A 17,206-nucleotide genomic window follows, 5' to 3' on the forward strand; every position below is an offset into this window, starting at 1 on the left:
ATGTAAACAAGTTTGTGTACCAAATATGAGAGAAATAAGCTTTTTGTGCATATGGAACATTTCTGGGATCTTTTATTTCAGCTCATGAAACATAGAATTAACACTTTAAATGTTGCGTTTATATTTTGTAATCCCTGGAAAAAACACACTACCCTCCCCTGTGCCCAATAAAAATACAAATTTTGATTTATTTTACTAGGCAAGTCAGTTAAGAACAAATTCTTATTTTCAATGACGGCCTAGGAACAGTGGGTTAACTGCCTGTTCAGGGGCAGAACGACAGATTTGTACCTTGTCAGCTCGGGGATTTGAACTTGCAACCTTCCGGTTACTAGTCCAACGCTCTAACCACTAGGCTACCCTGCCGCCCCAAATAAACCTCCCCAACCAAAAAATCCATTATTTGGAATAAATTACACAATGTACACTAAATATACAAAAGTATGTGGACACCCCTTCAAATTAGTGGATTGGGCTATTTCAGCCACACCCATTACTGATAGGTGTATAAAATTTAGCACACAACCATGCAATCTCCATAGACAAACATTTGCAGTAGAATGTCTTTACTGAAGAGCATGGTGACTTTCAATGTCTTAGGATGCCACCTTTGCAACAAGTCAGTTCGTCAAAATTCTGCCCTGCTAGAGCTCCCTCGGTCAACTGCAAGTGCTGTTATTATGAAGTGGACACATCTAGGGGCAACAATGACTCGTGAAGTGGTAGGCCACACAAACTCACAGAATGGAACCGCTGAGTGCAGAAGCGTACAAGCCTAAAATAAACATGCACAATGCCAAGTATCGGTTGAAGTGGTGTAAAGCTCGCCTCCATTGGACTCTGGAGCAGTGGTAACACACTCTTATAGGTGATGAATCACGCTTCACCATCTGGCAGTTCGCCGGACTAATCTGGGTTTGGCGGATTCCAAGAGAACTCTACCTGTCTGAATGCATAGTGCCAACTGTAGTTTGGTTGAGGAGGAATAATGGTCTGGGGCTGTTTTTCATGGTTTGGGCTAAGCCACTTAGTTCCAGCGAAAGGAAATTGTAATGTGACAGCACGCAATGACATTCTAGACAATTCTGTGCTTCCAACTTTGTGGCAACAGTTTGGGGAAGGCCCTTTCCTGTTTCAGCATGACAATGCCCCTGTGCACAAAGCGAGGTCCATAAAGAAATTGTTTGTCGAGATCAGTGTGGAAGAACTTGACTGGCACACACAGAGCCTTGCCCTCAACCCCATCGAACACCTTTGGGATGAATTGGAACGTCGACTGCATTCCAGGCCTAATCGCCCAACATCAGTGCCTGATGTCACTAATGCTCTTGGGGCTGAATGGAAGCTCTCACAGAAATGTTCTAACAATGTTCCTTGAAGAGTGGAGGCTGTTATAACAGCAAAATTTGTAACAACTCCATTTTAATGCCCAGGATTTTGGAATGAGATGTTCAACAAGCACGTGTCCACATACTTTTGGTCATGTTGTGTACTTGGGTCAATATTTTCACATTTCATTCTATAGAAAATAATATATATGCACATTCATATAAAAATATTTAAAGCATTATTATTAATATTTTATGGTGTGCAACATGAGAAAATTGTCCCATGTACATGATGTAATTTATTGTCGGAACTAACTTTTCCAGCAGTTATAACATCTTGATATCATTTAACCCACTGTCACCCCTCTTTCTCCCGGCACCTTGGAATTTGCACGTTAACCATTTACCGTTATATAATAAATGGTACCTTTGAAAAATGTTATAAATAAATTAATAATTTGCAGTCATACACTAATGAATCACTGCAACATGTCACAATTAATTTAAGCAGTATAAATCATTAGAATATGCATACTGTGACTTATACACACTTTAGTGCAGGTGTCTCCAACCCTCTTCCTGGAGAGTTACCCTCCTGTACAGTAGGTTTTTGCACCAACCGCAATTGTAACTAATCTGATTCATTTTATCAACCAGCTAATTATTAGAATCAGGTGTACTAGATTAGGGTTGGAGTGAAAACATACAGGATGGTAGCTCTACAGGAACAGGGTTGGAGATCCCTGCTTTAATGAATTAGCAGTTACACTGGCATGTAGTATTTGTTTGGCTTATTGAAGAAAGATTTCAGCATCTAAAAGCACTCAAGTAGATAGGCTACTGTAAATCCTTATACTGGGATATTCCGCTGTTGTCCTAAAAATGCACCTGGCCAAGAAAGGGATCAACTATATCCATGAGCCATAGTAGCATTGCTTGACCTCTTCCTCATTCCCTTCATGCCAACAAAAAAGATTCTTGCCCAATATATCTGATCTTTTGTAGCTAGATATCCCCAGTCTACAGAGGCATTTGCCTGGTATTTTAAGGCATGCTCAGTCATTCTCCAGATCTCTGCATCTCGCTGACCTGTAAGGGTGTAGGAACAGATTGGAGAACCCATGTTGGAGAACTGCTCAGATCCAGGGGTTAAATAAATGAGCTGTTTAAGAGGGGGACTATTTTCTGTGGTTAACCAATGCATACATTACAGCTCCTGATTGTGTGTGTGTGTGTGTGTGTGTGTGTGTGTGTGTGTGTGTGTGTGTGTGTGTGTGTGTGTGTGTGTGTGTGTGTGTGTGTGTGTGTGTGTGTGTGTGTGTGTGTGTGTGTGTGTGTGTGTGTGTGTGTGTGTGTGTGTGTTAGCTATATGTGTGTAGCAATCACAGGCCTGCCTGCTCTTGTGGGAGTGTGAGGAGAGATGTCAGGGGAGAGGGCAAAGCTCATAAACGTCCCTGAGAGAGAGCGAATAATGGAATCCCTGATGAGGAACGGGTCACTGAGGAGCTTACTTATGTAAATAACGTTGTCTAACGTTGAAATCCATTATCAAACTAATTTCCATAACAGTTTCAAATAGGGTGCCTGTATCCCTGCCTCCTCCAGCCCCAACCACCCTGACACACATATGCGCATGTACACTCATGAGAGAACACAAGCACACGCACAAGAAAACAGACACTCACCAGCACATACACTGCAGTCATGAGGGAGCTCTTAATTGTCAATGTTATTCCCTCTGGTTTCTCTCGGCTCAAGGTTCTGACTTTCTCTAAGCACAGCCCCTCCGAGCCCCCTATCACCCTGAGCAGAGGTGAAACAATATTAGCCAATCATTTTTGATAGATGATGCATGGAAATTAGTGGCAGAGTTAAGGTAATATCTGAAACCACACAGTAACATCCCATTATGGCAGGCTTAATTGATGAGCTCATTAAGATCATTATTAGAGAAATTGATTTCAAATAGGCACTTTAATCTGGACGCTGATGAAAAGGTGAAGAAACACTCAACAATGCAAATTGAAGGCCCTAAAGTACATAATGGAGCAAGTAATTTAATTAATAATTTGAGATCGCACCAGTTGACTCATATGTAGGCTTGAACATTTATGTACCCAATCATCCCACCAACAGCTTAGAACCATTAATGGCTGCTCATTGTGTGTCTGCCTGTAATTAATTAATGAATGAACCCTAATCTTAGACATTCAGTTACTCATGTGGAAGGGATAATTTAGGGGTCTAAAAAGTAGTTCTCCATTGTGGCTGCAAGGGAGGGGTTTGGTTTTGTTTACTTCGCTCTGATCTGAAACGGATTTAAGTCAAATGTTTGTTGAACAGATTAGAGTCAGAAGGATCTATTTTCTGCTGGCGTTATGTCAGCGCAATTGTCTAACGCACGCTCGTTTGTAATTTCGACCTGCTAAAGCCAGCACTCTTCTATTTTCAGACCCTAATGCCAGGATTGGTAATTTACCTGTTTTATATGAGCTCGCTTGTGTGGGAAAGGTGGCAATATCAGAAGTGTGTCCTTAAAAATGTGCGCTGAAATGCCGATTTCAGGCAGCGCTGCTGGGGAGATTTGTGACCAACCAAAAACTGGTTTTAGTGGCAACAGCATAACCACAGCCTATCCGGCCATGACGCACAGTGCCCATGTGCACATAGCACAAAATACATGTTTTTTTGTGCCTTGTAAACGTCGTATTTAAAAACATAAATGACTCGTGTTTTTTTTATTTAGTTTCATTTGATTGAAAAACCAAGCTTAGCTACTCTCAATGAAGGCTGATTATTTTTGTCCTGCCCTATGCATTTGCCAAATAGTCAAGAATATCACTCAGGCTTAGACTCATGAGAATGCTTTGAAATAAATATTAATCAATAAAGCTTTACGAAAATATTAAGTTTGGGAGCAATCCCTTTTTATCTATATAGGCTATTGTACATTATTTTTAGCCAGCTCCTATTATTATTTTAGATGTGTGTAAAAACTCCTCCATGTAGACTATATGCCAATAGTAGAATGAGAGATTAGATGATCTGGTGACATTCATATTTAGAAACATTTAAGTTATTTTCCTGTAACAATTGCTTGTTTTCCATTTCATTTTATTAAAAAACAAGCCCATATAGGCTACCCTTACCCTACCATAACAAAAGCTGGTTCAACAGCAATGTGTCTGGTGTCTTTCCTACCCTGGCCATGCATTAGCCAAGTAGCCTATCCATAAAAGGTTTCTAAATGGTATATTCGTTAGGCTTTTGCCATCATGCTTTTGCATGATTCACAACTCACATTGGCCTACCTGCAGTGCATAGGCTACTCCATTCGGCTTGTATCCATTCCCATTTCCAAAGAGCGCCTCTTGTCCAGTTACCAAAGACACACTCCTCCAAACATATTTAAATTATTCAGTCCTATAATGCCATATCCACGGTAGGCCTAGGCTAAATCTTTCTTATTTGAGAACATGCCTCACACATACAATACTTTACTGGAGCCTAGTATTTTTTATTTGAGGAGAAGTGTTTTTATTTTTTTTTTACTGTTACTCATTACAGTAGCCTATACTTTTTAATAACTTTATCAATCTTCAATGGACGAGGAAGAGAATATTCCATGCCCACTGCCGAATTGAAGTTCATGACAACGCTAAGACCACCACACCAATAAGCTACAGAAGTTGAGACAATGGCATGCAATATTGAGCCATGAAACGTGTTGATTAGCCAGTGAGTGACCAAGCCCTCATCACACCTATAATTGATTTATTCATCAAAACCCAGCCCTTTCGTGCCACCGGTAGCTATTCCTCTCATAATTCCCGCAGTGAAAATAGCCTAAATATTTCTGACATGACCCCAGAGCTATAGCCCTCCTGCCAGCACTAAGATTTACCATTGTGCTTGGTTTGCTAAAATTGAGCCCCAAGCAATCTTTTTAATCAAAAGTAGTGTTTATATTTATTCCTTTTTAATTCTCCATTTTATCATACAGTAGCTGATCTGCTGTGGTTCTTATATTAACAGTCTTGGACATTATCATACAGATCCCATTTTACAATAGCCTTTAAGTTTTATTACTCTGTTAAAGGGACACTGTCGATAAACTCCTTTATTGAAGCAATTATAGTCCCTTTTAGATTTCATATTTGTCTTTCAGACTAAATTCATGTGACTGTCTGTAGGTTATTGCAATGTTAATCAAATACTGCCAAACTCTCAAACTTGTATGTGAAAAATATACAACTTACAATGGAACAGTCAGTCATTTTGATTAAACATATATATTTTGATAATCCTGTAATGTCAAAGTCAACCATCAAAAGAGTTGTTTTATAGTATCTTAGACATTAGTCTTGTGCAGTGATCTAGCGGTGAAAGTAATAGGTGACACTGATTAGTCTAGAAAACCTGACCCTAGGCAACACAATGACTAGGGCGGGCTTTCCCAAACTCTGTCCTCGGGACCCCAAAGGGTGCACATTTTGGTTTTAGCCATAGCACTACACAACTGATTCAAATAATCATCAAGCTTTGATCATTTGAATCTGCGGTGTTAGGGCAAAAACAAAAATGTGCCACCCTTTGGGTCCCGAAGACCGAGATTGGGAAATGCTGGACTAAGATCTGCTTTCAATTATGGGTTCTTTTGGCATAGAGGAACCACATCACTGCCTACTGTACGTCAATAAAGCAAAATCAAGAGACAGACATGCCAGAACATCAGGATTCAAAACCAAAGTTTGCAGGCAAAGCCTTTGCACGTGGTTTTAGTTGACGTCACTTGCGAAATCCCTTCATTAAAAATGTTCCTCTAAGACAAAATAGTCCATCATTGAAACCAGACCCTAGTCACTGTGTTGCCTAAGTTCGGGTTTTTGAGAATAAATGCTGATCTCTGTAACGCTCAATATACATTTTTTTTAAATACGCTCCCTTTACTTTCAATGCATTTCACTGCAAAGGGTGGTAAACGCCCGCGCAAAATACAAAGTGGTGCGTAAACAACGCTTACAGTACGTACACTTACCACTGGTCTATTGCGCATTATTGTTGATTACTGTAAGTTGAGTGATTAATGATAGTTTGAAACTAACCACATGCTTTTTAAAATCTAAATGATCCTTCCTCTAAATACAGAATGATAATCACAGACTACTAGTGTGAGTACAGCGTACTAGTGTGAATACAGGCTTATGTTGGATACCTAAAGTACATGCTTACATTTTTTATTTTGACCTGCACAGCTTCAATGGCCAGCATTTGTCACCCTTGCGGAACTCATAAGAGACTCATAGATACATGATCTGTAGTAGTTACAGTAAAGAAGGTACTTAATCTCTTTAAAATGAAAAGAGGAATGGAATCTCTGCCACCCAGAGGCAACAATAAGGAGTGGGTATCTGAGACGAGTCGAATGGGAGCCTTTGTGAGAGATTCACTGGGCTTTTTCAGAGTGGGATGACAAATTATGTGTTGCCCTCCTCACTAAGCCCCAGGAAGTCCATCTTCAACTCTAACCTCTTCCGTTGATTTGATGTGTTAAAATTGGTTCCAGGGTGCATTGATATTTCAGCCATCCATATTGTGCTTTGAGCAAGGATTACATGATTAGAGGCAGCAGATATTTCACCGGCATAAAGGTGGTTTCAGCTTGGTGGAGCTCTTATCAGTGGATAGAAGACTCTGGCTCATTCAGAAGGCTAAAATCCCATTTAATTGAATTTCTTTTTAGACGTATAAGCTTAGAGGGTTTTTGGCATTCACATTAACTCTGTCTCTCTGGGTGTTTAAATTCCTCTCGCTATAAAAGACCAGACTACAAAGGAACTTGAAAATATCAAATGTATCTAGTTATTTTTTCTACCCTCGGTCTACCCCTTTCCATGTCAGTTATTATATCATTTCAATGAATACTTGCCAGAAATTGAGTTTATCTTCCAAAAATATATATTTCTTTCAAGTGCTGTTTTACTGTGTTTAAAAAACGGTAGTGGAGAGAGGCTATTCAAGCTATGTAGCTACGTTGCCGAAAGGCATCACATCATGTACGAGCCCTGTAAATGATGCTATCTCCGCTGTTTGATGTATGTAATACAGGAGGGATTTTTGAAAGTGGAGTGCTCCTGTGAATGAATGACTCTTACAGATGTAGAGTGGGGTCACAATAAGGCTCAGATCGTGTCTGTAAGTGGCAGTTTATTCAGACCAGAAATGCTATTCATAATATCTATCTCATGTTCACGTGTTGAGAGCAGAGTATCATTTTTTTGTGTTAAGCAAAAGATAACAAAACATGCAAAGTGCTGTGAAAGCCACCTGCTATTTGAATTCGTATGGAAATACAATCTAGATGTTAACAATTAAACATTTTAATGATTTCTTACAGAATGTTGTAACATTTTCCCAGTGGTGTAAAGTACTTAATAAGTAAAAATACTGTAAAGCCCTACATAATGGAAAAATCCACCCCAAAACTATATTATGTTATGTGCTTGTTGACATATACCAAAATGTTTTCCTTGTCAGCAATCAAGTTTTAACGATATGTAACTTTCAAAATACAGAAATCATCCCTGTATGATGCATTTAGAAACAAATACCAAAAGAGTTGGGCGGAGTTTTCCTTTAAATAGTGTTTCTGGGTATCTGTACTTTACTTTACTATTTCACTTTTACTTTTACTCCCAATACATTTGATAAGAAAATAATGTACTTTTTACTCCGTACATTTTCCCTGACACCCAAAAGTACTTAGCAGGACAGGAAAATGATCAAATTCACACACTTATCAAGAGAACAAACTTGGTCATTCCTACTGCCTCTGATCTGGCAGACTCAATTAGACACAAGTGCTTCATTTGTAAATTATGTCTGTGATGGAGTATGCCCCTGGTAATCCATAAAAAAAATAAAGAAGAACATTGTGTCTTCTGGTTTGCCTAATTTAAGGAATTTGAAATTGTTTATACTTGTACTTTTACTTTTGAATCTTAAGAGGTCTTGTGTAGCTCAAGGCTCCTGTGTGGAACAGTTGGTAGAGCATGGCACTTGCAATGCAAGGGTAGTGTGTTTGATTCCTACAGGGGACAAGTATGAAAACATTTACTGTTGAAGTTGGAAGTTTACGTACACCTTAACCAAATACATTTAAACTCCTTTTTTCACAATTCCTGACATTTAATCATAGTAAATATATCCTTTCTTATGTCAGTTATAATCACCACTTTATTTTAAGAATGTGAAATATCAGAATAATAACAGAGAATGATTTATTGCAGTTTTTATTTCTTTCACCACATTCCCATAGGGTCAGAAGTTCACATACACTCAATAAGTATTTGGTATCATTGCCTTTTAAATTGTTTAACTTGGGTCAAACATTTCGGGTAGCTTTCCACAAGCTTCCCACAATAAGTTAGATGCATTTTGGCCCATTCCTCCTGACAGAGCTGGTGTAACTGAGTCAGGTTTCTAGGCCTCCTTGTTCGCACACACTTTTTCAGTTCTGCCCACAAATGTTCTATAGGATTGAGGTAAGGACTTTGCGATGGCCACTCCAATACCTTGACTTTGTTGTCCTTAAGCCATTTTGCCACATCTTTGGAAGTATGCTTGGGGTCATTGTCTATTTGGAAGACCCATTTGCGACCAAGCTTTAACTTCCTTACGGATGTCTTGAGATGTTGTTTCAATATATCCACATAATTCCACCTCCTCATGATGCCATCTATTTTGTGAAGTGCACCAGTCCCTCCTGCAGCAAAGCACCAACACAACATGATGCTGCCACCCCCGTGCTTCACGGTTGGGATGGTGTTCTGCAAGTCTTCCCCTTTTTGCTCCAAACATAAAAATGGTCATTATGGCCAAACAGTTCTATTTTTGTTTCATCAGACCAGAGGACATTTCTCTAAAATGTACAATCTTTGTCCCCATGTGCAGTTGCAAACCATAGTTTGGCTTTTTTTATGGTGATTTTGGAGCAGTGGCTTCTTCCTTGCTGATCATCCTTTCAGGTTATGTCGATATAGGACTTGTTTTACTATGGATATAGATACTTTTGTACCTGTTTCCTCCAGCATCTTCACAAGATGCTTTGCTGGTGTTCTGGGATTGATTTGCACTTTTCACACCAAAGTAAGTTCATCTCTAGGAAACAGAACACGTCTCCTTCCTGAGCGGTATGACAGCTGCGTGCTACCATGGTGTTTATACAGATGAGTGTGGTACCTTCAGGTGTTTTGAAATTGCTCCCAAGGATGAACCAGACTTTTGGAGATCTACAATTTTCTTTCTGAGGTCTTGGCTGATTTCTTTTGATTTTCCTATGATGTCAAGCAAAGAGGCACTGAGTTTGAAGTTCTGCCTTGAAATACATCCACAGGTACACCTCCAATTGACTCAAATGATGCCAATTAGCCTATCAGAAGCTTCTAAAGCCATGGCATAATTTTCTGGAATTCCCCAAGCTGTTTAAAGGCACAGTCAACTATGTATGTAAACTTCTGACCCACTGGAATTGTGATACAGTGAATGAGAAGTGAAATAATCTGTACGTAAACAATTGTTGGAAAAAATTACTTCTGTCATGCACAAAGTAGATGTCCTAACCGACTAACAAACTATAGTTTGTTACAAGAAATGTGTGGAGTGGTTGAAAAATGAGTTTTAATGATCCTACGTGTATGTAAACTTTCTACTGTAAGTCGCTCTGGATAAGAGCATCTGCTAAATGACCAAAATGTAAGTATATTTAAACCAAATATTTTTACTCAAGTAGTATTTTAGTGGGTGACTTTCAGTTTTACTTACTTAATTTTCTATTTAGGTATCTTTACTTTTATCTCAAGTATGACAATTGGGTACTTTTTATACCACTGCATTTGCCAATTTCTCCTAAAGAGTACCATTTTAAGTCCTATTTTTCATTTCAACAGTATTCTGAACCATAGAAAGATGCAACAAAGACTGAATCTCGTGTTTTGTGCAATTTCCTACCTCCTTGTTATGCTCTAATGATAACTAGCAAAACATCCAATTAGGAAATAAAACAGAATTGTTCCCCCCACACACTCAGACCAGCATATTTTGGTGCATTTTGTTGATGTTTTCCCCTCCCCTCCCTTCACTTTGAAAGTATTTGTCTTGCTGAGTGACTTCCTTTTTAATGAAACCCTCCAAATCTTTAGTGTGGAGTGTGAATTAAGCACCCTGCAGACGGCTATGATTCAAAAACTTGGTTCTGCATCGGCTCTGAGCGTTATCTGAAGGCTCTTCACGCACAGTTGCCTAAATGACAGTTTAATGGCCCACTGTAAAGGCTACTTATTTTGTATCAGTATCCAATGGAAAATGGAAAATTATGAGAATGTGGGATGGGGAATTGGCTGGGCGCATGAAGGGAAAGCGGATGAGTATGGTGGTCGAGAAAGCGAGTCTCAGGACCTAGCTCCTATCCAAATAGTTTACGCAGGCGTCATCATCAATGGCCTTCTAGACCTTGGATCAAAGCAGTTCAGGAGAAAAAGGTTTAGGATGTTTAAAGATTTCCCCAAGTGAAGGCAATGTAGTTGATGCAATTTAGATCAGGAAGATACTTGTTATGAGGAGCTTCATCATCGGTCCATTGTTTTAAGTCACATACTGTAGGTAACAGTGCCTATCTGTCTAACCAAAGAGTTTCATATTTTATCCTCCTAGACCACCAGCCTGTCCATCCCTGAGCAACTAGAATATTTAACTTCAGGTCAAGGATGGTCACCCCAGGCCTGTGAATTTAGCATGCTTTCCCAATGTCACGCAGTCTAAGGAGCGAGTGCCCCCCGTATCTAAATACATTCATAATGTCAGCGGGCCAGAGGCCCTGGGGGAAGGGTAATGGATGTCCAGAAATAGAGTTATGTAATGCAGCGCTGCAACCCGCTCTCTGCAGTCCGTTCCCTCCCTCTCTCTCTCTCTCTCCCCTAGAACAGACTGACCAGCCGCACACACGCAGAGCTAAGAGAGAGCCTCCCAGGCTGTCCACAATGGGCATCACATCGGAGCATAATGTGATTCCTCACCTCGGCTAGAACGAAACTCAAACTCTATGAATTATTACAATCCCAGTCAATCTCGGCAAGCCAGCAGTAGGCCATGGAGTGTGAAGGCCTTTGTCTGGTGTTTAAGTTACCATGGAAGATGAAATAGTCACAGCTCCACCATGGCCCACCACCTACCCTTATCACGGGCCCTGTATCTTCTATCTTCAAATAATGTTTTGTCTTTTTACTTGCTATCACAGTTGTATAAATGGGAAAAAAGGAATCAAATTTCTCTCTGTGGCGTTTTTGTGCTCTCTTTTTTGGGGGGGGGGGGGTTAAAGTGGTACCCGGCAGTGGCTGGCACTGAGCCACGGAGCAGGAGCTGGATAAGGAGTCATTTCTCTCTCTGCTCTACTTCTGCATCTGGAACCAGAGAAAAAAACATGCAGCTGCTTGCTGCTCTGGGATACTTGATGCTTGCTAGACGATCACAGAGAGAATAAATGGATTTCATTTGAAATCATATTTCACAATTTTAAAATGGTATTACTACACTGTACATAAGGTTTTTGTGGGAGTTTCCAGTGTGGTATCATAGAAATTTTGGAATATTGGCTGCAAAACATTGGCTGTTGATTGATAATGATATAGAAGGCTATTTTAATTGATTCTTTGTTAAAGGTACACAACATTTTGTTTGTGAAGTTGTAGTGAGGAAGTTGATAAGGATATGCCTGAGGGAATTCTCATTCATTCAGCCTATTTCCCTAAGCACCATCACCTGGGAATGGTAGTCTTTGTTCCATTGTGATCATCATTTCTCTTAATGTTTGTTTTGGCACTTTAGAGTTTACACCATGCCAGGTCACCTCTTGAGACACACACACACACACACACACACACACACACACACACACACACACACACACACACACACACACACACACACACACACACACACACACACACACACACACACACACACACACACACACACACACACACACACACACACACACACACACACACACACACACACACACTCAGGTGCACATACACTCACACAGGTACATTCACACACTCTTTTGTTACCCTCTCTCCCTCATACACACACACATCATAATATTATAGAATAATCTCAAATTGGATCTGGTCTGTGAATTTTTTAATTATCTGAAGAGCACATTCCTTTTCAGGACAATAATTCTGAAGTTATGAGGCAGAAATGATAGGCCATCAGGCCTTGGGGAGCTCTGTATCGGTGTGTATCCTTAACTTTATCTCCCTGTGTACGTACTGAGCGTTACATCCTGATCTCCAGCAATAATAACAGCCCACACCGCCTCACATTAATCCTGTCCTCGCCATCCACACCATAGTAATGGAACACATTCAGTTGCATAGGGGAGGGAGCTTACTACATTTGGCTGGCATTTCATGGCATGGAAAGAAATCAGCAGGGCTACTTGGTGACTGTATTTATTCCTAACTCCTGTATCTCCTAACTCGATCTGTTGTCTAAATTACCAAATTAGTATTTTATATGGCTTTCTATTTTACGCAGGCATCAGTGTTATCTGCTCCCATGTTTGTTGACATTGCACTTTTGGGGCTATATGAAAATAATGTACTGTACATTCATTTAGCTGCAGGGGTTGAATGCAATGTCAAAGTTGTTCTTGCTTGCAACAGAACAGAACATAACATTAAGCAAGTATAGATTTATCCTAAGGGCACTATTCCCAATCACCGAGCAACAACTTCAGTGATTTCATAAAAGGAGTAAAGGTTAGAAAATGATTAATTGATGTTCTGTTTTTAAGAAGGATAGGGATTGACCACAGACACTTCGATAAAAGTCAGCAAGTACAGTACATCTCTAAAAACCATAAGACATGTTTGTAAAATATGCTTCTCTGTTTTATTCATACATTTAATAATTGTTCTACCAAGTAGGTTCATTGAGAACTTGCCCTTTTCAATAAACTGATAGTGAGCAATAGGAATATAGGATAAATCAATAATAGCTCCAGAACCAAAAAATCTCGTCATTATATCCGAGAAATAAACTGACCAAGTCCTTTTATCTGTTACAGTTTTTTCCAACTGCTTACACACAAAATCTTTTCATGTCACACGATTTTTGAAACCTCTCACTCAAAGTGCAAAACTACACACCAAATATCCAAAACCATAAGCTATTTCTCAGCCTTAGACTCAGTTGTCAATTGTATAAAACACTTTTTTCAAAACACTACACACAATTCTCTACCTAAAACACAGAAATCTAACAGGAAGTGACTTGCTTTCCTTTTCCAAACACAACCAATCAAAATGCTACACTTATTCACCAGGTCACACACTCCTCACATGTACAAACACTAATAGCTTAACTGATCACTAACCAATCACTGCTTTACTGTAGTATAGGCCTATAAATAGGTCAAAGGTCAGATTACCTGTTTTGAACAATGGATGCCAACAATGGACAGAGAGCAAGAGGAGTAGGAGGGAGAGGAAGAAGAAGAAGAGGACAAGGGTAAAGAAGAGAAGGAAGGATAGCCATCTCTGATGAGATTAGGGCAAAACTTGTTGATCATGTGATCAACCACGGTTTGACCATGAGAGAGGTTGGACTGAGAGTCCAGCCCAACTTGAGTCGATTTACAGTGGCGTCCATAATTCGAACCTTCAGAAATGAGAACAGGTATGCAACTATCTAATGAACATTTTAGCATTACAGTAATGTACAGCCGCTTCTCCAGGCAATGGAGGACGCATGTGGGGACATAGAGGTTGCCTCTGTCCAAGGTTGGATACGCCATGCTAAGAGATACTTTCCTCGATGTTTGGCAAGAGAAAACTTATTTTATGATGTGGACGAAGTATTGTGGCCAGACCCAGGCCGGAGAAGAGATGAAGCGTAGCTTAGCACTGGTGACTGCCCCCCCCTACCAATTCCTGGACTGCCCCACACACACAATTGTGTTCTTTACTGTATTCTAAAGAATATACTTTTGGTTTACATATGTTTATGGTTTTGTTGTATGCTACTGTATACAACAGTAATGTTTGGCCTAATAAATATTTTCTGTTTCTACATTGCATTGGTGTTTACAGTTTACTTGTTACCCCTCTCAGCAGATTACTTTCACTGTAGAACATTGTATTGAAATGTAGATTTTAGCCTATGATAGACCAAAGAGCTTTAGATTTAGAATAACAGTGTTTACATGGTATATCCAAAAATGTACTATTATGAAAGCAGTGTTTGCCATTTGATGCAAATGCTTCTTTCTGACATGTGTTTATGGAATTTTGAATGCAATGTTACATTTTGAAGGAGATGTGAGGTATTTTGCATTTTGTGTGTGCAGTTTTGGGAATTGTGTGTAGAGTTTTGAAAAAAGGAGACAGTTTTGAAAAATGTGTGTAAGCAGTTGGAAAAAACTGTAATAGATCCTACTATTCAATGTAATAGAGAGCAAATAAAGACATTTGATACAGTTTCAATAGTGTCTGTGTGATTACTTCTAATCAGCTCGCCCTAGTCCTAATGGATTCACCCACCTTAATTGGAATTGACCCCATCAACTTTTGTCTCTGAGTGTCGAGAGAGCCCAAGACAAATCCATTAACCGTCCACTTAGCTGGAGCCTTAAATATTTTGCAGGTAATCAGTGGCGTGTATTTATGGATGCCAATGGAAGCCAGGCTAGCTTTCTAAATCATCCCTTTCCTAAGCCATGAATGGAGATGGTGATTTGGACTTGTGGTTTTGACTTCATTCTCTGTACATGCTCTGTACTCTGTACATAATCTCTGATTATGACAGCGATTTTGATCCTAACCATGATTTTGATCCTAACCTGGCCTGGGACTATTGAAGTTCAATATGTAGCCTAGATGTCGCCTAGTAGGCTCACGTCAGCTAGCTAGCTAACTTAGCTGGTTCATTGTTGCCCATGCCAGGAAGTTAGGCTAGCAAGCATTTTAGCTAGGTGGCCTATGACAACAAAAACTTAAAGTGTACTATATGACAGAGCCATAGACCGTTTTGCCAACATGAACGAGAGGAGGATGGCATTGGCGTTCAACTAGTCTACAAGTAGGGTGAGTCAACATGTTTTGTTTTACTTGTACACGCACGCACGCACGCGCACACACACACACACACACACACACACACACACACACACACACACACACACACACACACACACACACACACACACACACACACACACACACACACACACACACACACACACACACACACACACACACACACACACCCCTCTCCCCCTCCCCCTCTAGAGGGTTAAATGTCTACATTAACTTGCTTGACCATGCTGCAGGTCATGTAACTGTTTGTTACTTTGTTTATTTGCTTTGTGAACTTCACACAAATGTTGCTCTCTGGTTTTGAGGATGAATCAAACTATTTGTGTAGTCTAATTTATTCCGCCACTGTGTGACTGTTGTCTTTTTGTTGTCACAGCCTTATTGTATATCACGGTGGAGTATGAATGAATAGATTATAGAGCAAATGACGCAAATATCACACCAGGTTGTAATATTTCTTTTTTTACTGGCCTGGCTTGGCTTACTCGGGGTTTTTACACACACACCTCTACTGCAGGTAATACACCATTTTGTGCATTATCATTCAAATGTCTTTAGCCTCCTATAATGTAAAGGTTGGTGGCGGTGCTGTAAATGCACATTGAGCAGCAATGGTCTGCTGTGTCTATGTCACTGAATGGCTGCCTATCTGTCTGCAATGGCGCCAGGGTCTCTCCCTTCACTGCTAAATGGTCAAATGCACACCTGCCATAGTCCCATCGCACTGATTGCAGTGGCACCATGAATTGGGTGAAGAGCACACGGAGAATTAATTATTAATTATTGTTGATGATACAGCAGGGAAAAATGGCAGTGGGTTCACCTTAAATTCTTGGACAGTCTCTGTGGACATAAATATGAATATGGGGGTACACAGATTTCTCAGACACTTGCACCAAGTACTCATCACCTCCCATCACATTTTCAAATGACACGGGATAGCTGCTCCTTTATGCTTGGTGCTCTCTACCTCTTATCTCCATATAGGGTCATGGTCAATAAGCAATTAGTATTTTATGACAAAGTGCAAGCGACCAACATCAAGCTGGCTTGGCAGGTTGCCATCGGAGATGATTTTTATTGCAGAATTCAAGTCATGTACAGCAGACAGGACTCAGTGTTTATGACCGTAGCGATTACATGCCCTCTAAATGTCCATACAAAATCATTTGACATGAGATAGGCAATTGAGCTTGTGTTTACTCACTAACAAAGACCTAGTGTGTAAATACAAGATCACACTGTTCTGTTTTTCTGTTTTTCTGTTGTTTGGCTGTATGGACGTTTTTGTATTGGACAGGACGAGTTTAACATCCCACCTAATAAGTGGTTTATGTCCAGGGTTGGGAAGGTTACTTTCTTATTGTAATTCGTTACTCGTTACCTGTCACTTTTGGATTACCCAAACTGATTACTTTCAGTTACATTTGGATTAATTTTCAGTAAGAGGCATTAGAAGAAGACAAAAAACATACACTTATCTCCCTCACTAGCTTTAAGCACCAACTGTCAGAGCAGCTCACAGATTACTGCACCTGTACATAGCCCACCTATAATTTAGCCCAAACAACTACCTCTTTCCCTACTGTATTTAACTTATTTATTTATTTTGCTCCTTTGCACCCCATTATTTTTATTTCTAATTTGCACATTCTTCCATTGCAAATCTACCGGTGTTCTAGTGTTTTACTTGCTATATTGTATTTACTTTGCCACCAT

Source organism: Oncorhynchus keta, chromosome 4, assembly GCF_023373465.1.
Source record: "Oncorhynchus keta strain PuntledgeMale-10-30-2019 chromosome 4, Oket_V2, whole genome shotgun sequence".
NCBI classification, from domain to species: domain Eukaryota; kingdom Metazoa; phylum Chordata; class Actinopteri; order Salmoniformes; family Salmonidae; genus Oncorhynchus; species Oncorhynchus keta.